The 20,833-nt window shown below is 40.3% G+C and overlaps 1 long non-coding RNA gene across 1 annotated transcript in view; it reads right to left on the bottom strand.

The window, feature by feature from the left end:
- Nucleotides 1-6,554: 6,554 nt before the first annotated feature.
- Nucleotides 6,555-20,833, bottom strand: part of LOC129053030 (uncharacterized) — a 33,393-nt gene continuing 19,114 nt past the window's right edge. Inside the window, exon 3 of the long non-coding RNA XR_008518159.1 lies at nucleotides 6,555-6,659. This is a non-coding gene — a long non-coding RNA (uncharacterized LOC129053030). The remainder of the gene's footprint in view (nucleotides 6,660-20,833) is intronic.

The following is a 20,833-nucleotide window of genomic DNA, read 5'->3' as shown; positions in this document are numbered from 1 at the left end:
ACTCCATCTCAAAAAAAAAAAGGTAAAGAGAGAACAAACATTTCACATAATGAAGACATGTATTTAAAAAAAAATTTTAGTGCAAGGCCCTGTTTCAGTGGTTCTCAAGTTTAGTGTGCCTGAGGAAAACATTTGTTTCCTTGAGCCCTACCAGAGAAATTCTGAGTTAGTCTGGGATAGCATTCAGGAAACCGCATTTTTAACAAGGTCTCTAACTGCTTCCTATAAAGATGGTGTATTAGTCTGCAAGGGCTGCCACAGCAAATTAATGCAGACTGGGTGATTTTAACAACAGAAATTTATTTATCACAATTTTTGAGGTTGGAAGTCCAAGATCAAGGTATTGGCAGTTTTGGTTTCTCTTAAGTCCTCTCTCCTTGACTTTCAGATAGCTGTCATCTTGCTTTGTCCTAATAAGCAAGATTAAATTCCTGCTTATTTTTGAGATACCTGGAGTTGTCATTAAAAATTCGAGAAAGCTTAGAGGCTATAGAAACTACATGGTATTATCTCTGTTCCTGTACATCCCAGGTAATTCGCCCTCTTCTTAAAAGGACACCAGTCCTATTGGATTCCAGTCACCCTTATTACTTCATTTAACCTTCATTACTTCTTTAAAAGGCCTATCTCCAAATACAGTCACATTGCAGATTAGGGCTTCAACATATAAATTTGATGAGGTTGGGGAGGGACACAATTCAGTCCATAAGGGGTGGTCTACAAATTTTACTTGGAAAAATAATGATGGCTGAAATGTGAAATATGGAATTACTCAGTCAGTAATAGCCACCCAGAAGCCATGCTATGCAGATTCTAGGCTACTGGCAGAAGCAAAAGCTATAAAAAGTAATTAAAATTCCCCTGCTTTCATGAAAGTCAAAGGTAGAAAGGAAGTTTCATAAATACACTGCAGGCATTGATAAACAAGTACCAAATAAATAAAGTGACGATATAATGTATGACCCAAACCAGGATATTTGAGAGTAAAATGAGGCGACAGGCATAAACTGGGACTATCTTAGGTAAACCAGGTCCTCTGGTCATCCTACAGATACTTTCTTCTTAAATCGTCAGGGATAAAGCCAGTTTTGAGAGGTAGGCAGCAGACTACTATAATTACTTGCATTGCACACCTAATAAAATGATTTCCTTCCAGGTGAATTTGTCCTACTGAAATATAAATGCTACTTGAGAGGGTATATGTGTGTGCAGGTGGGAGGGAAGGGAGTGGTGATGGATGAAACCATTACCACTTATTAATATCTTAGCTTGAATTAGCATTTTTCCAAATTAACTTGAGATTTTAGTTGAGGCTTGCTAGAAAGAATATAGAAAAAGTATGCTTTGATAGAGGAGAGAGGAAAGGTCATGAATAAGGAAGATGAGGCTCTAAGAGTTTAAACAATTTGCCCAAGGTCACACAGCTCATAAGTGGAGAGGCTATTTTCCAACCAAGGTTTTCTGCCTCCTAGTCTTGTATTCCTATCTATCCATTATATTACAAGATTTTTTTTCCCCCAAGACAGAATCTTGCTCTGTCCCCCAGGTGGAGTGCAGTGGCTCGATCTCAGCTCACTGCAACCTCCGCCTCCCAGGTTGAAGAATTCTGCCTCAGCCTCCCGAGTAGCTGAGATTACAGGTGCCCACCACCACACCTGGTGTGTTGTATTTTCAGTAGAGATGGGGTTTCACCATGTTGGCCAGGCTGGGTCTCAAACTTCCGACCTTGTGATCCGCCTGCCTCAGCCTCCCAAAGTGCTGGGATTACAGGTGTGAGCCACGGCACCCAGCCTATATTACAAGGTTTTTAAAAAGTAACAATCCTAGATTAGTGTCAGGAATTCTGGGCAGCCAATGAGCACAATAAAAGTCTGGAACACTTGACATATGTGGCAGCAGTACAATGCAGCCCCAAGAAAATATGTCTACATCCTAAACCCCAGAACCCATGACTATGATAGGCTCTACAGCAAAAGGAAATTAAAGCTGCAGATTGAATTAAGTTTGCTAATCAGTTGACAATAATATAGAGAGATTTTCCTGGATCATCTAATGTAATCACAACGGCCCTTAAAAGTGAAAGAGGGAGGCAGAAGAGGAGGTCAGAGTGACACAACATGAAAAAGACTTGGCTGATCATTGCTGGCCTTGAAGATGGAAAAAGGGGCCATAAGCCAAAGAATGTGGGTGGCTTCTAGAAACCATAAAGATAAGGAAACAGATTCTCCCCTAGAACCTCCATTAAGGAATACAACTCTGTCAACACCTTGATTTTAGCCCAATGAGATCCACTTTGGACTTCAGAACTCTGACCTCCAGAACTATAAGATAATACATCTGTATGGTTTAAGCCTCTAAGTCTGTGGTAATTTATTACAGCAGCGTTAGAAAATTAATACAATGTTGGCCGGGCGCGGTGGCTCACGCCTGTAATCCCAGCACTTTAGGAGGCCGAGACGGGCGGATCATGAGGTCAGGAGATTGAGACCATCCTGACTAAAAATACAAAAAATTAGCCAGGCGTGTTGGCGGGCACCTGTAGTCCCAGCTACTCGGGAGGCTGAGGCAGGAGAACGGCATGAATGCGGGAGGCGGAGCTTGCTGTGAGCCGAGATCGAGCCACTGCACTCCAGCCTGGGTGACAGAGCGAGACTCCGTCTCAAAAAATAAATAAATAAATAAATAAATAAATAAATAAATAAATAATAAAAATTAATACAATGTAGCAGGAAAAGTGATGCGGGGAAACGGAGGAGAGAGAAAACCAACAGAATTGAGGTAATTTATATGCTAAGGCAAACTTTGTCTATTTCATCATTTTGCCCAATAGGTAAAATTAGTAGACACTAATATTAAATAAATAAATAAATTTAATATTAAAATAGAATGTTAAATATTATCTTCTCTCCTTTTATACAATTAGCCTTGGGTGAGTTTTGTAATATTCAAGAGCTGCATGAGTAAATCACTCACTTGATAATGCTGCAATAGCTCATCTGATCCCTAGGTTTAAAGTTCCCTCCTTCCCAGTACATCTCTCTGCAAAGGAGCAGCATATGAAAAACAAAACTTCAAACTGAGTAAGTAAGAGAAGGGAGCCTAAAATAAAATATTTTCCTTCCAGGCAATTTTCCTCTGGACAGAACATCCCTTCCTGCATGACCCAAAGATGATCTTGCCAGTGACTTGCACAAGCATGAAATTCTATTTACTCTGCATTTATTTCTCTATTACTTGATTCCATGGAGAAAGAAGAGTGTCAACCAATTACAGAAGAAGCTGACTCTGAAAGTGCTTTTCCCAGTCAACAATCAGATTTTCAGGGTCACTGCTTCAACTGCAAATACATATGTGCTATCTCAGAGAGAAACCCTGAGCTGGGCTCTCACATAGAATAGATCCTGAAAATATCATAATTCTAATAGTGCTACAATTTTCAGAATTTCTTGATCACTGTAGTAAGAGCAATGTCTTATCAATGTGTAAATCAACAGCCAAAAAAGGGGTTTCTCCTCAACTGAAGGTTAAACAAATCTTAATGTTAAACAAATCTTAAGCTAATGAGGCTTAAGATTTTCATTAAACACATTGTCACTCACCAAAATGAATTCACTTCTTCCCAAGATCTCAGCAGCTAATGTCCACAGCAGGGAAGAACAATTCACCAATTCATAAAGTAAGAATCAGTTGACACTTACAATGGAAAGGGAAAATGTGTGTTAGTTTATATAAGAATCTGTAAGTTAACTTCACATAAGACCAACCTTATACAGAGTGTTCACCCTTAGATAAACATTCCTTTTGTCTCAGGGCATCGTGGTTCTATGACTATTCCACCCAGTGCCATTAGCACCATCAAAACAAGATGTTTTGCAAAGTACACTTTTGTAGTAGATTGTGAAATCATCTGCCCAACATAATAACCTTTCGTTTTTATTCCTGTAATCAAATCCTCTTTCTTATGGAAAATCCGTTTCATGAGGATTAAGTAAAACCAACACACACTCCTCACTTCTTAGACCACTCAAGTTGGCACATGACCAGTCCTACCCCATCTTGTCTATTTTCCACAGCAATTTAAAAATATTCCTTAAATGGGTGAACTCTTTCCTTCTGAAAAGTCTAAACATTGTTATTTCTTAAAAGCAGTATTTTCTACATTGTCTTCGAGAATGTCCTGTTAAAAATTAAATGCTTACTTTCAGTTTTGCTGTGAACCTAAAACCACCCCCAAAAATAAAGTCTATTAAATTGTTTTTTAATGAAAAAGCAAACACCATTGAGAGAAGACATTAATAATTGAATGAAGGCGAGTTTGAAAGTAAATCGAACCACTTTTCAAAATTACAGCTAGCTGAAATCTGAGTCTCAAAGGCAGGAGACTCAGAGTATATACATTTTGACAGGAGGGTAAATACAGGGAATGATCTAGACTCGAGCATAGAGGAGTAGGTCTCAAATCTGGCTGTACTAAAGTATCACCAAGTGCCAGGTGCCTACTAAACACACACATTCCTGAGCCCTACCACCAGAGATTCCAACTCAGTGGTTCTCAGATGGAACCCAAGTAACTGCATTGCTGAAAAAAAAACAATTCTTGGCAGGGCGCAGTGGCTCACGCCTGTAATCCAAGCACTTTGGAAGGCTGAGGCGGACGGATCATGAGGTCAGGAGTTCCAGACCAGCCTGGCCAACATGCTGAAACCCCGTCTCTACTAAAGATACAAAAAATTAGCCGGGCGTGGTGGCACACACCTGTAATCCCAGCTACTCAGGAGGCTGAGGCAGGAGAATTGCTTGAACCCAGGAGAGGCAGAGGTTGCAGTGAGCCAAGATCGTGCCATTGCACTCCAGCCTTGGTGACAGGGCGAGACTATCTCAAGAAAAAAAAGAAAGAAGAAAAAAACAATTCCCCCAGATGAATCAGGGGTATAGCCATGTTTGAAGCTGCTGTCAAAGGACATTGCCTAGAGAAGGTAGGAAGAAGTAGTGCCACGTGCATTTAGGTGACAAAATGAAGATTCTGCTTGCAGGCTGTTCAAAAAGAGAGAGCAGGGTCTTCACAGACCCAAAGACACATTATATACTTGGAATTTCACTGAACTCAGACCAGATTGCAGATGTCAGTGAATGAAAGTACACTGATTTATTCTCATGTGCTAAATAAGTTCCCTGATTTAACCAATTTCAATTCAATAGAAATTCATTTGACACATACTATCTATAAGGCCTTGAGATAGATGCTATGATGAATATAAAGAGAAATAAGGCCTGCCTTCCAGGGACTCACAGTTCACTAAAGGAGACAGACATTTACTCTAGTAAATCAAAGCACAGTTTGTTAAGTGCTCTAATACAACTACAACCAATTTTCTATGAGAAAATAAGAAGCAATGGGATTTATTCCAATTGGAGGCTTCTGGAGAGGTCTTATGGTGTGGTTCTTAGTTGAAAAAATTCTTTGAAGGCAGGCAAAATGAGGTATACCTGGCAAAAAGAGACAGAATAAGCAAAGGCACGAAGGTAGGAGAGAATTGGACCTGAATATGAAAGGCAAACTTCCCTCACTCGGTTTGCATTTAGAGCTCCTTACAACATTGTAATTTGTGGATTATAACCCTATCAATGGTAGAGACTGTGGTACATAAAATAAGATGATAAATGTAAGCAGAGAACAGATTGTGGGCAAAAGGAAGCTGGACATTATTCTATATTCATGGGAAAGATCATTATAAGAAGCAAAAATGATATAGATCAGCTTTGTTTTTGTTTTTTGAAAGCCAGTCTGGCCTTAATGTGAATGATAGAAAAAGAAAGAAACCAACTAAGGGGTGGTGGGGTTTATAATAATCCAGACCAAAGGCCAGCCTGAAGTATGGCACTAAGAAAGAGAAAATTATAAGAGACATCAATAAGGAAAGAGTCAGAAAATTTGTCTACTAAATTAATTGTGGTGTTGGGGAAGAGTGGCTGATGGTAAAAATATGACCCTAGCCATTTTTTCTCATGACTTTTATTTCTTTGTAGGTTACAATAATTATTAAAGTAGAAGAGGGAAGAGTGGAGGGAAGCCACTGAAATTCGTCTTTAAAAATTATAATGCTAAGCTGAGTGCATTGGCTCATGCCTGTAATCCCAGCACTTTGGGTGGCCGAGGAGGGTGGATCACTTGAGGTCAGGAGTGGGAGACCAGCCTGGCCAAAATGGTGAAACCCCGTTTCTCCTAAAAATTAAAAAAAAAAATTAGCCAGGCATGATTGTGGGTGCCTGTAATCCCAGCTACTTGGGAGGCTGAGACAGGAGAATCACTTGAACCCAAGAGGCAGAGGTTGCAGCGAGCCGAGATCGTGCCGCTGCACTCCAGCCTGGGCGACAGAGTGAGACTCTGTCTTAAATAAATAAATAAATAAATATAAATATAAATTATAATTCTAAACCACAGAAATTTGAAACCACAGGAAAAAGTAGGTTGGTTACTTTACTACCACATTGTTTTTGGGGAAGAGGAGTATGAGAAATTAGCATGGCCAACATTATTAATTTGAGTTACTTACCCCTTTCCTTGGGTTGTTTCCAAATATGAAATCCACTTTCAAAAGACAGATTCAACTTCCACTTCTGGCCAAGATGGAGTAACAGGGACCAAATTCTCTTTTCACCTAAAAGTATTCCAAAAATAGACACAATAACAGAGTTTTCAAGACACAGATCATCAAGCATCAAAGAATAGTGATCCTTGAAACAAATTATCGTGGTAGCTTACTGCCTGAAAAGAGTTTTCAGAATGCAATACAGGGAGACAGAATAGGGGAGAAGCCTCTAGGATTCCCTGAGTCAAGGAGAAGGAGCTGAGAGTATAGAGAGAACAAGGAGACTTGAGTTCACAGAACAGAGTACTGAAAAAAAAAAAAGAGCAACACAGAGAACTCTGGAGGGCTGCAAAAGGTTCCCCTAGAGTAGCCAGCCCTCACATAGGGCTAGAAATAGAGCCTTTTCCCACTGAAGAACCTTAGGTACAGTATTTGTCAAGAACTGTGAAGGGTCTTGGATTTGCCCTACTTGCAAACTAAAAAGATAGATCATACTGTTTCATGGATGCCAACAGAAGACGAGAGATTCCTGGGTCAGAAAAAAAGGACTTCAGTGCTCACACCACAGCAAGCAGCGTAAGAAAAGCATATTTGTTTGTATTGGTTCCCCTTGTCCAAAAATTCTAGGAAGGTGATTTGATATGGGCAAACATAATTGTTGGATATACAGTGGATTTTCATCATAGTTGAGGAAAAACAAGCTTCAGCAAGTCCATAAATTTATAGTGAGCAGTAAGCCTGTGGGTCTCTTAAGAAAGTGCTAACAAGCTGGAAAGGTAACATAGAAAATCATTATCACCCATCAAGCATGTAGCAAGATGATGGAATCACCTGAAACAGGTCTGGGAAGTTATAACGAGAATAGGGAAGGAAGAGAAAAAGCATAGCTCAAAGGTACCCAGGCCAGGGACAATAGGTGACTCTAAGAACAAGGAGAGTCAGTATAGCAAAATGGAAAATTATCTCATCTGTAAAACCAGGATAGTAATATTTGTCTTTCAGGGCCATTGTGAGTTTTAATGATAATATATGGCAAGCACAGTGCCTGGATATAAAAAATGTTCAAACAATAGCTACTTGAGGAAGAGAAAGAGAAAAAGGAAGCATATATGATACCACTAAGAAACCAAAATCCATGAAAAGGATTGAGGCACAGTGGAAACAGAGAATTCTGCATTCACAGAGACCTGGAATTGAACCATTTGCTGTGTAACCTGGGAAAAATTATCTCCATTCTCTGTGTCTCAGTTTCCTTATACATAGAGTAGAGACTATACTATTAATGTTACAAGATTTAGGAATAATCAATAAAATATTAACTGTCACCTAGTATGAACTGATAACTAATACCTATTATTTTTATTATTAATACCATTGTTCCATTTGCCTTGAATTCTTCTCAGGCAAAATGCCACAGTGCGGAAGATAACTCTATAAACTCTTCAGCTTTTTGGCTTAAAGCACTTTTAAAACCAGCACTAATGCTGATATCCATCTGTCTTCCATACATATCAGGAGTAACAAGAGGCCAGCAAGCTCCATCCAGAGTTGCAAGGCATTCAAATGAATTACGAGAAAGAAGTGTCACTAGCCCCATTAATAATAAAATAGAACATTCTACTGTAAGGTTTTTTCTCAGCCTCCATAGCAAATATTAGCAGAATGCCTATACTCATACATACTCCAAGTTTCTAACAATGGTTACCTGACCCTTCTTTTTTCTGCAGTTATTTACTTTCTCATTAAAAAATATGTGAATCAGGGCCGGGCATGGTGGATCACGCCTGTAATCCCAGCACTTTGGGAGGCTGAGGCAGGTAGACAGGAGTTCGAGACCAGCCTGGCCAACATGGTGAAACCCCATCTCTACTAAAAATACAAAAATTAGCTGGGCATGGTGGTGCATGCCTGTAATCCCAGCTACTCAGGAGGCCGAGGCAGGAGAACTGCTTGAACCTGGGAGACGGAGGTTACAGTGAGCCGAGATTGTGCCACTGCACTCCAGCCTAGGCAACAGAGTGAGACTCTGTCTCAAAAAAAAAAAAAAAAAGGCAAATCAGTTCTTCATTAAATGCACCAACAAAATGCAGTCTCTCCCGCTCTCTCTCTGTCTCACACACACACACACACACACACACACACACATACACACCAGCTTATCAGAGGCCATATCTAATTTATCTTCTTTCCATTAAAGCTAAGTCAAATGCTCCTAGCAAAATTTCCCAATAAATCAAACAAATCAATAACAAGGAAAAGCACACTGAACACCAGCTCTCATCAAAGGTCTATGAGAAAAATAAATTGATTCAGAAAGTCCCACCTGCCTCATTCACCAAGGTGATCCATAGGTACCATATTTTTCTAAACTGAAAGTCAGGATATACAGTCTGGGAAGTATGAAAACACTTACTGGGGCAAAAGGCTAAAATACCTAAAGTCATTGCTATCGATTCACTTTTCTATCCAGACATTGGACAAATCACAAACCCTAGACTAAGAAAGACTACTTGATTATCTCTGGGTACTGATTTGGCACACTATGTAATAGCCTGGGCTAAGAGGAAATAAATAAAATGTATCTTCTACTCACAGAAAAAAAATGAGCCAGAAGAGATACATGAAGAGAGAACTCTAGGTAGAGTAATGCATCAGGAGAGGATAGGAAACAGTGTCGAAGATCAAAATGAATGCCTGCACATTCTCATCCCTCACTGAGAAAAAAAAAAGTGTACTTTATAAAGCAACAATTCCGAGGAGAAGGTGGGAGGCAAAGAGCATTTTGCAACAGAGGAAACCAAATGGACTGACTTCATGACAAGTATGGAAGGTGTCCTGATATCCTCAAGCCATGTATTGTGAGAATGAGGGTGAGTAGAGTGACACCAGCAAAATGACCAACTACAAGAACCTGGCGCTTGGCCCCTCCCCAACAAAAAAGGACCCAAACAACAAATAAACAACTATATTTCAACTGGAATAACTGAGGAAGTATACATAGGCACACCAGAAGAACGGCGAAATCCCTGTGGAGCAAAAAAGCCCAGGATAGCACCATAGAGAGGGGACTGAGGCATCCTGCCTTTACCACACTGTCTCCCCGACTGGGATCAGCTCAGAGCCAGAGGGAATTTCTTGTTAAAGGGAAAAGGTAAGATGAAGACCTTTGGCAGTCTCCATCTTTGCCACAGATGCCAACAGTCATTGCTACAGAAGGGTCTGCCAGTCCTCAAATTTACTATGGACAGTTGCCTAGAGTCCACACTACTGCATGGCCCCAGAGCAGGAATTCCCTTGGCATCCCAAGCCCCAACAACCTAAGCTGCTATAACATGGTGCCATCTTGAAACTAGACCCACAGCTAGAGTGCATCATGCCCTGGGGACCAATAACCACTGACCCCTTCCATCCCTGAGGCTCCACCATTATTCCACTATGTTCACATGGGTTCCTGAAACACCAATACCCTGGCTTCCCAGAGCCTAGGCCTGGTGAAATGGACAAGACTCCAACATCTGAACTCATGAAACGCTCTACTCCCCAGGAAAACGGGTGGACCTACACAGCTGAGAAGCCCTGCATAGCCACTCAGCTCACACACTATCACAGCCAATCAGGAAGTAACCCCATTTCACTGAAGAGAGTCTTATACAGCCCCCTGGCCCATCTTTTGCCAAATAGCTTGCCCAGAGGTTTGTCTTTAAGCAATTGGTCCATATTCCCAGTGTGGATTTCTGGTACCAAAGGGAGCCGAGTGAACCGTGTTCTCAAAAAATTGTGTTCTCAAGAGAACACTTCAATAAGAAACAGGTGACTGAAAGCTGAAAAGAAAGCTTTGTTAAATTTCAAATTACCCCTGCCCCATCCCTGACTCACAAGCTTAGTAAGGGTCTTGAAGACATCAGTCCATGTTCCCAATGTGGATTCCTTGTGCCAGGGTAGTACCATAGACCATGTTTTTAAAGTTTTTACCTAGCTAGTGGCTCCCTGAAGTACTAACATAAATAGCTTGCATTTGTTTGCCTAACCTAGAGCTCTTTGAGGGTAGAGAAGTAAGTACATGGAGGATGGGCATTCATCAAAAACATTTAAAAGTAAATTAACTAACAGCTTCTGCCTGAGACAATGTACATCAGTTGGGCAAACAACAGATACAATGGAAAGTCAGGAGTAAGATGCTTTTGGGGAATAAAGGCTTTGAAAAGCTCCCACATATTCCTGGAAATTGAGAAGTCCATGCACATATCCAGGGTTGGAAGCACTCCCAGATGACCTGGGAGTCTGTAAGCTCTCACTTGTGGGTGACATTCAAACTCTGCACAGGCAAGATGTGCAGGTAAAGGCGAAGTTGTAAACTGTTGATTTGAGTGCTAAAGGCTTACTCCAACACACACAAAACGCCCAGCTGCAAACACTAGAAGACTGCTTTTGGCTCTAGTAATTTAAGAAAATATCTGTCAAATCACTAAACATTAAGCTAACATAACAGAGACTTCAGTGACCACACATGACAAATACACTTTTTTGTACAAAGATACATTGGAAAAGTCACTAAACAAAAACTGTAACTTATGATAAAGAGAAACAACAAATCCCAGGAAGAGGAAAGGTTGCAGGGATCTAGGGGACAGGAGAGACCAATGGGTGGGACAGGAGGATTTTATTAGGTGTGCACCAGCCCAGTGGATTAACATCCAAAGGCTGAGCCCTCAACAAAGACAGCGCTTGACTTTTATACACGCATCAGAAAGGGGGTTGACCAGTTTGATGGCGAGAAACCTGTAGGGTGGGCAAGCAAGCTTACAGAAGCAGACCAAAGGCAATTTGTCAAACAGTGACAGGTTTTACAACTTAATCATATCTTGTGACTCTGCTGTGCTGCACAGAAGGAAAAACAGGAACTTACAAAAGTCGCAAACATAATTATGAGAATAGTAAGGGGGAAGGGAGGAGGGAGAAGCTTAAAGAGGAAAAACATGTTTTTCTCATCCCTGCTCTGGGATGGGAGGGAGAGGCTCTGGAGCCCATCCCTTCTGGGCCCTGGCTCTGCAGATAGTGCTATCAAAAGCCCCGACACAGCCCTGCCCATTGCTGGGCCTTAGAGTGAGTCAGCCTAGTACAGGAAAACTTGTTTTTCTTTGTTATATCTTCTGCTTCAGGAGGAATTTGATATTAAGCCACCACATTAAAATGTTCAAAATGTCCAGTTTTTAACAACAAAATTACAAGACAGGCAAATGTATAGAATGTATGGACAATTAACAGGAAAAAAAAGATACTAAATCATCTTTGAGGAAGCCTAAACATTGGACTTGCTAGACAAATACTTTAAATCAACTGCCTTGGTGACATTGGCAAGATAGCAGAATAGGAGGCTCCTGACTTTCACCCCCACTCCACCATGGACATGCTGAATATATATCTACACATGAATCAACTCCCTCTGAGAGAAAGCCAGAACCTAGTTGAGAGACTCCTACACACTGGATAACTGAGAACATATCCACATCAAAATGGATAGAAAGAGCTGAAGCACACTTGTGCACAAACCTCACCCTAGACACCAATACTGAGGCAGGAAAATAGGGCCTGGAGGCAGGGAACATAAGGCTGATTCAAATTTCAGCTATGACAGGAAATATCCTTTCCGTAAGGTGTATGCCATAAATTGAGATATTGCTCCTCACACTTGAGGGCATTAGTTGCGGGGCTCTGCCTGCAGACCCTGACCCAAACGACAGATGAATAAAACATACACTGACACACAGATATTCTGTTTTGCCAGTCCAGCTGAGTGTCCGACCGCCTGCACACCAAGAGAGGTTTGTCACTGCGGCCGGCCCTAAGCAGCTTGCACTCCAGGCATTTATTTGGTATATAATTAACAACAGAAGCTTTGAGTAAACACACTTGTGGATAATTAAGATGGTTAAGAGAGTAGATCAAGGAATGATTAAAGCTCAGGTACCCAGGTCTAAGGTAAATACCATTAGGGGGCAATATCCCTAGTCGACCTGCCCCCAAGAGGGCCAGCTGGCTCAAAGGTTAGTTAATGGAGGTAGGGTAAACAGACTTAACTGGGGAAGCCTCTATTGACCCTAGTATTTACCCTATGACCTAATGCTCTAGGGTAAGAACTGGCTGCCTTCAGCCTGTCCAGTTATTACAAGCTATGTAACCTTTCAGCCTTCCAAAAGGTTTGTGACTATTTCCTATAACTTTCCCTAATATTTCCCTTTAATATTTCTGCCACCATCCTGAGTGAATCCCAACAGTAAATGAGTTTGTAACTTTATTTAATTTACATAGGGCATACTCGATGTAACCAGTGGAATCCTCTAGAGGGTATTTAAACTCCCAAAAATTCTATAACGGGGCCCTTGAGCCCCTATGCTTGGGCCGGCTCCCACACTGTGGAATGTACTTTCATTTTCAATAAATCCCTTCATTCCTTCCTTGCTTCGTTTGTGTGTTTTGTCCAATTCTTTGTTCAAGATGCCAAGAACCTGGACACTCTCCACCAGCATATTTTGGTGACCCAGCCAGGAGGAAGAGATAACCCTAAAGTTTGGGATTCATTTTTCTCCCTCTTCTTTCTGCTCCACACAGGGGCTCTCCCTCTCTTTTCCTTTCCAACCTGGGACCCTTAGTGTGCAGCGTCTAAACATGGAAGCAACTGCAGGTTTCTGGCCATGGCCAGTGAAACTAAGAGGCTTCCATGCAGGGAAGCCTTACCGCCACTGCCTGGTTCGCTTAAGGGAGCAGGGTCTTTTTTCATTTTTTTTTTTTTTGCTCTCTTTCCTTTTCAGTCTTTCAGTGGCTGTTTCCTAGTAGCTCCTTGGAAATTGAGAGCAATTGGCTGAGATCACTCCTTAGTACTGCCTGAAGGCCTAGGAATGAATGGGAATAATTGCTCTGCCCCGAAAGGGGAAGGAATTTTATTTTTTAATCTTTTCCACAAGTGGTTCCTGATCCGTACCAGCAGTGAAGCTTGGAGCACACTCGCACATGTTTCAGGGGACTTAAACCTTCTTCTCTTATGCTGAATTCTTCCCTTATCATACTCAACTGGCTAAGGAACAAAAAGGCCCACCCAGCATCTAGATCTTATTACAGTTCATGGCTATTCTTATAAAGCTCATGGTATGCTCTGGAGGGGAAAACCTGCATGTGGCACCCACCTAAGGCTAGAAACGTCTGGAACTCTAAGATTGGACTCCACAGGAGGATGCTTCATAGGTTCTGCAGACCCCAACCACTGCAAAGAGGACGCTCTTGGCAGAGGTTCTGAGGTCTAGTAGTAAAAGCCCTCCTTAGAATTTTCTCTCACAATTGCAATGCTGTTTGGCCACAACATTGTTTGGAATCTCAAGTTTACTGTTGAATGGGAAAGTAGAATAGCATTGAATGTAACCAGGCTTTTGTGCTTCGGTCCTAAGCCTGGTTAACATGTGACACCCTCCTTTGGTACAGTTTGGCCCCACTGCTCTTTGGAGTCTGGGGAGGTTTGGCCTTTAAAAATCAAACTGCCGTGGAGACTACTTTACCCCAAATTTTGGTTCATAGCCTTCATTGGATTATCTATTGGGGCAAATTAAAACTGGCAAGCTTATACTGCTATCTCATGGCTAAGGTTCCAAGCTATTGGATCTTCATTTACTTGTGTGTATACAGGTCTAGATGTGTTTATTTGTATGTACACTTATTGTTATAGGTTGTGTCTACCAAAGTTGGCTTACAAGTAAAAGGGCCTCATAAATTAAGTAAATAAGTCTAAGCAATTTTCAAGTTCACGTGACTTAAAGTATAACTTTACTAAACAAGCCAGCTTTAAAATTATTTGGTGGAATAAAAATAGAAATGCCTTCAGAATTGTCAGCCTACATTTTGTCTGAATTTTATGATTGTCTTTGTTAGATATTGTTAAATGTCAGTGTTAATTCGAGCTGGGAGCTGCTTGGGGTGAGCCTGCCTCCCATTTTATTCAAAGTCTCACTGAGATAAATGCATATCTGATTGCTTCCTTTGGAAAGGCTCACCAGAAACTCAAAAGAATGTAACCCTTTGTCTCCCACCTATGATCTGACAACCTCCAAACGCCCTCCCTACTTCGAGTTGTCCTGCCTTTCCAGACCAAACCAATGTTCATTTTAAGCATGTTGATTGATGTCTCATGTCTCCTGTGTTAAAACTAAAAATTATGTACAGTGAATGAGATAAATATTTTAGGTAAACTTTTTGTGTAAATTAAAATATTAAAGTTATTTTTGATGCTCATTTAATATCTGAGTCATTTCCAATTAAGAAGGGGTTGTGATATGGGGCAATATGTTTCTAAAATTGTGGAACTGTTCTTATCTATAAATGCCCATATCAGATAGTTCAGGATTTCTTGCTTTTTAGGGCTCCACTAAAGTTTTAGGTTACTAAGGATAAAATTCTAGTTAACACGTAATTCGGTATACAAAATGTGCCCAAAAGGGTTATGTTATTAGTGAAAAATAATAATTTTGTCTAATTCAGAAGTTATCTAAAAGGTAGTTCAAATTACAGATTTGAAAAGGTTATTTATGAAACAGCGTAGTAAGGAATCATTAAGTAGGGGGAAAGATGTGGAAAAAGTTTAAATAATAACATATTCTTTAAAAGCTGATAAAGAATTGGAAATATTTGGCTAACATTTTCATAGCTAAAGCTCATAGTCTTGAGTAAAATAAGAAGCACTATAAAGAAATGCATTGGCAGTTTGGCAATTCTTTTTTTTTAATATAGTTAAGCATGAAGCTGGATTTAGTGTGGAGCCAAATTTCACATACATGCTTGCACTGCTTCACACTACGTTTACTGTTTTGTGTGGATAGTGCTAGAGTACTTATTGGTGATGTGCCTAAAGTGAATTTCTTAATTGCACAGGAGGTATAATATTGATGAACTTAAGGATATTGAATTGTGTATCAGGAATAAAATATTCATTATGTGGGTTTTTGGAGCCCTAGGCAACACTGTACCCTCCAGGGTAAATTGATTAGGAAAATTTAAGGTTGGTTTCCTGTTTATTTGTTTTTGCTTCAGTTTTAACTTGTTTGCTGTTTCTTCTCTTCTGGTTTTGCTTGTGTATTCATATATATAGAACCATGCTAGCAGAAACCTTTTATTCGGTTCTGTGAATAGTTACTTTGTTTCCTATGCATTTCTAGCAGCTCACTATTTGTTCCATTTATCTGGAATTCCTAAGCTACCTTTGTTGGGCTGCAGGAATTATTGGAGCACACCAGCTTTTTATTCTTAAACTAACTTTTTGGATTTTAGGCTTCCTGATACTTTAAGTGTGTTGAGTATACGCTCACAAATAGAATTTGGGTCATATTTCTCTCTCTACCTAGGTTCTCCAAAATTTGACAACTATATATGAATATTCTTAATTCATGGCAATGTGTTTGTTTGCAAACAGTCAAGCAGGGTCCCCAGGGCCACTCAGGGAGAGAGAAACCAGAAACCTGGCCTGCCACCAAAAGGGTAAGAATTTCTTACCAGTCAGTCTCTGGCCTCTTTCTCTCTGCAAACTGGTTAATCTCCTCCGTGAAGTTCTAAATTAATTAGCTTAATGATAAGAAGAACTTAAATCAAATATTTTGTCAGAAAAGTAGAAAGTGTAATGCCCTTTAGTTCACGTGACTTTAGCAATCTTTGGGAAATAAAGATGGTTTTAAAGATTATTGGTAAAATATAATTGTCTTCAAAATGTGAACATGTGGTGTAAATTATGTTCAAATATTAGGTTTGCTAAATGCTTTAAAGTCATAAACTGCTTCTTTGGCTTTTGAAAATTATTTAACTTGCCTGCTTTCCAGCTAGGTAAGGCCTGGGGATATGTGGAGTTTGCCACGCCCCCAGCTATGCTGAAAATAGTCAAACCTTATCAGAACATAACTTACCAGGTTTTACATTAAAGTTAAAATTGCTAAGAGTCACCATTGTAACATGCAATTAAGACTACTAGAAACAGTTTTACATGCAAGGTGTGTAAAAGCAGTAGAATGTGGGGTTTTCTTTGGTAAAAGGTTTTTGCTTCTTTAAAATTTCTGAAACATCATTTTGGCAAAATAAATAATTTATGGTAATACAGAATTCCAAAATCACACTTCAGTTTCAAAATTGTCTTTCCTAATGCCTGGCTTTCTGGATGGATCAAAGGGCCCTTGGAAGCATCCAGAAAGGAGGTAAACAGGATTATTTGACATGTTTAGGTACATGGGATTGCCAAAATGATGTTCAATCTTCTTTAGGTTATATTTTTGTGAATAATACTAATATATGTTCCAAAATTGTATGGGATTTCTAAAATGCTATATGCTATCAATTGTAATTATGGTTATTATGTTAAGTTATTGTAAACCACAGAAATAACCAAATTTTCTTGTATAAAGCTACTAACCCATGTAGAACAAAAATTAATTAAATATCAAGAAAATGCTTTGTCATGTTTTCATGTTAAACCTGCTGATACTGAAATTGTTTAAAATAGTTAATAACCAATGCTTGGTCCCATATTCCTGGGAAGACAATTAAAGCTTCACATACATTTGGTCACCTGATGGGCCATTTAAACCTTTTATAAAGGGATTCCATTCGATTTTTTCTTTTTCTTTTCTTTTCTTTTTTTTTTTCTTTTTTTTTTTTTTGAGGTGGAGTCTCTCTCTGTTGCCCAGTATGGAGTGCAGTGGCACGATCTCAGCTCACTGCAACCTGCATGATCTCAGCTCACTGCAACCTCTGTCTTCCGGGTTCAAGAAATTCTCCTGCCTCAGCCTCTCAAGTAGCTAGGATTATAGGTGCCCACCACCACGCCCAGCTCATTTTTGTATTTTTTAGTAGAGATGAGGTTTCACCATGTTGGCCATGCTGGTCTCAAACTCCTGACCTCAGGTGATCCACCTGCCTCGGTCTCCCGAAGTGCTGGGATTACAGGTCGTGAGCCACCATGCCTGGCCCATTTGTTATTTTCAATGCATGTTTTCTGGTTGTATAAAAGCTTTCCCATGCAAGAGGGCTGATGTTATAACACTAGATTATTATGCTACAGTGTATTTTCACCAGGTAAAAATGCTTTTTATGGTTTGGATCTTCTGATAACATCAGAGCAAAACTGTCCTTGCCATCTACATTACAACAAAACCTCAGGACCTTGGGCTTTGGGTTCATAATCTCACAACTGAGAAGGGTCCCTCCACACTCTTGGAAGTATGCACCCATTGGAACCCTCAAGCTAAAACTAACCAGAGAAATTTCTCCCAGGAAGAGGATGGCATCCTTGATGTGAACAGCTTTTCCCAAGTTCACAGATTAAGACTTCTATTACATGAAACTCTTATCTTTGAATATTTTTTCTTGCTTATGCCTCTATGAAAAATAGAAGTGGAAAGGGGGTCTGTTATGTGCACTTATGTGGTATTCTTTTATTTGTTGTGCAGAAGTTTAAAGCCAGCCTTATACATGGATAACCTTATACTTTGATAAATAAAAGATGAAGGCACAATGTAGGTAAGAAACTTAAATGCTGCATATGTTGCTTCATAATCAGTGAAAAACAAAACATTGGTTTACTCCTCTTAACCAACATCATGGGTTAAAGAGAACATTGCCAAAAGGCCTTCACTGTTCTAAAAGTGCATCATTTGTTAGGTCCTTTCTCTGTGGTTTAAAGTAAAAGAAGCAATGATTAGAAATGTATCCCTCATGATAGGTTCTATAGCAAATTCTACTGTAAAGGCTACAGTTACACAACAAACTTTAGATTCTCTTGTGAAAGTTATGCTAAATAATAGAATTAGCTAAACAGAAAAGTACCTGTGCAGCTGCTAGCACTTGCAGCCTACGGGGAAATACATCAAATGAAGATTACAGAAAATCAGTGGTAGGGGACTGATGAAGAAGTTGCTTAGTCAAGTGAGTAAACTCTTTATCTAGCTCATTCTTTGATCTATTTAGTTTTAGGAGGTTTGGTTTATGGGGAACTTGGGTAGAGAGTATACTCCAAACTCTTGGTATCATCCTCCCAGTAATCATAATAATCTCCTTGGTGCACTGTGTTCTCTCAAAGGTTTTAAATGCTTGCATCCAGCCATCTCCAGAATGCCATATGGTCTCTCTTCAACTGGAATAACAGGAGCTGAAAGAAATGTGCAACCATGAAGACACTGTAACCTATGAATGATGCATTGAGACCAGAAACCCAAAATGATGGTAACTAAGAGTGGTGCTAAGTAAGGTCCTAAGTTTTGGTCACACTCTTGCCTAAGTGAGAACCTGACCAAAAAGGGAAAATTTTTGAAACAAAATTCTGGGAGGCCATTGTTTTGGACTGAGCTCATGCACTAGGCCCCAGTAGACCAAACCAAACCAAAATGGAGTCGTTTTTGCTAAGACTTTAAGGAAACACATAGATTCTGGAACAGATCAGGTTTTGTTTTTTCTCCTGCAAATCTCTGCAGCAAACATTTCTGACAGTATAGCTATCTATCCCCTGAAGTTCCCATTAAATCTTTTAACCAAATTCATTTCCTCTCGCCTAGGGACCATCAAGCTTCAGATGATCATGCAAAAAAGGTTTCAGCCAGTTCTAGGTGAAGACACCACCCCTGGCTATCAAGAAGCTACCCTGCCTCCACTAGATAGAGCAGGGTGAGTTTCATAATCCCCAGTAGGTAGGAACTACACCGCAAGCCAGAATGAAGCAGTTACAGTAGAAAGACCTTTGGTTCTTCTGTCTCCCATAAAGATTTATGGGGATCACATCTCTTGGGGGGGGAGATGAGGCAGGAAAATAGGGTGTGGAGGCAGGGAACATAAGGCCAATTAACATGTCAGCTATAACAGGAAATATCCTCTCCATAGAGCATTGGCCAAGTAAATGACTTTGTTACTTTACTTCATCCTCTCCATTTACATAGGGCAGACTCGAAGTAACCAATGGAATCCTCTAGTGGGTATTTAAACTCCCAAAAATTCTGTAACATGGCCTTTGAGCCCCTATGCTCAATCCCACTCCCACACTGTGGAGTGTACTTTCATTTTCAATAAATCCCTTCATTCCTTCCTTGTTTTGTTTGTGCGTTTTGTCCAATTCTTTGTTCAAGATGCCAAGAACGTGGACACCCTCCACCAGTGACAATACCATATAATCAGGAAGGAATCTCCAATACCCCGCTTCTCACTGAGGAGTAAAGGGTTTGGACCACATACATAGTGCCCCAACTTTTATGGTTTCCCCAGAGGCTTTTGCTCTCAAATCACATAGCCCTGAAAATGAAAGGGACTCAGCATTCTCAGGTTTCCCTAGGCCACACACAACAAAGAGGTGGTTTTGAATGAGTACAAAGGAATGTCCAGTAGCTGTAGTGCCTGAGATAAGTCCATAGGGAATGGGCTAAAATGTCCAGCTCCCTATATCTCCCTGGAAGTGGTTTGTCTGCACACTTTTACATCTTTTGCCAGAGAGTCAGGCTTCTGGCTAGCCTATATCTGGGAGCAGATGGGGCAAATAAACTATAGACTTCCGTGAGCCTGAATGGAAGTATAGGTACTTCCCAGGCCTCATCTCTCAGACAGTGGCAGACATATAAATCCATGTGTATAGATTCTTTCTAGAAGCAGTTTATGCATTCATCAAACACCCTATATTAGTCCTTTCTCACGCTGCTATAAAAGAACTGCCCAAGACTGGGTAATTTATAAAGGAAAGAGGTTTAATTGACTCGTAGTTCTGTATGGCTGGGGAGGCCTCAGGAAACTTATGATCATGGTGGAAGGAGAAGCAAATATGTCCTTCTTCACATGGCAGCAGGAAGGAGAGGTGCCAAGCAAAGGGTGAAAAGCCCCTTATAGAACCATCACATCTCATAAGAACTTACTATCATGAGAACAGCATGAGGGTAACCACCCCCATGTTTAAATTACCTCCCACTGGGTCCCTCCCATGACATGTGGGGATTATGGGAACTACAATTAAAGGTGAGATTTGGGTGGGGACACAGAGCCAAACACCCCAACTTTTGCAGCTCCCACCTCAGAGTCTGGCTCCTAAATCACCTAGCTCTGAGAATTGACAAGGCTCTGAATTTATGAGACTCCCTAGATCACAAAGAACAAAAAGGTAGTTTATTAAGAGAGTGTTAGATAAACTCCAGCTTTTACTTTCTCCCTGAGGATAGAATGAACTGGAATACTCATCTAACACCCACAAC

Source organism: Pongo abelii, chromosome X, assembly GCF_028885655.2.
Source record: "Pongo abelii isolate AG06213 chromosome X, NHGRI_mPonAbe1-v2.0_pri, whole genome shotgun sequence".
Lineage (NCBI taxonomy): Eukaryota > Metazoa > Chordata > Mammalia > Primates > Hominidae > Pongo > Pongo abelii.
The sequence above is the reverse complement of the archived record's forward strand: the minus strand, read 5'-3'. Positions and strand labels throughout refer to the sequence as shown.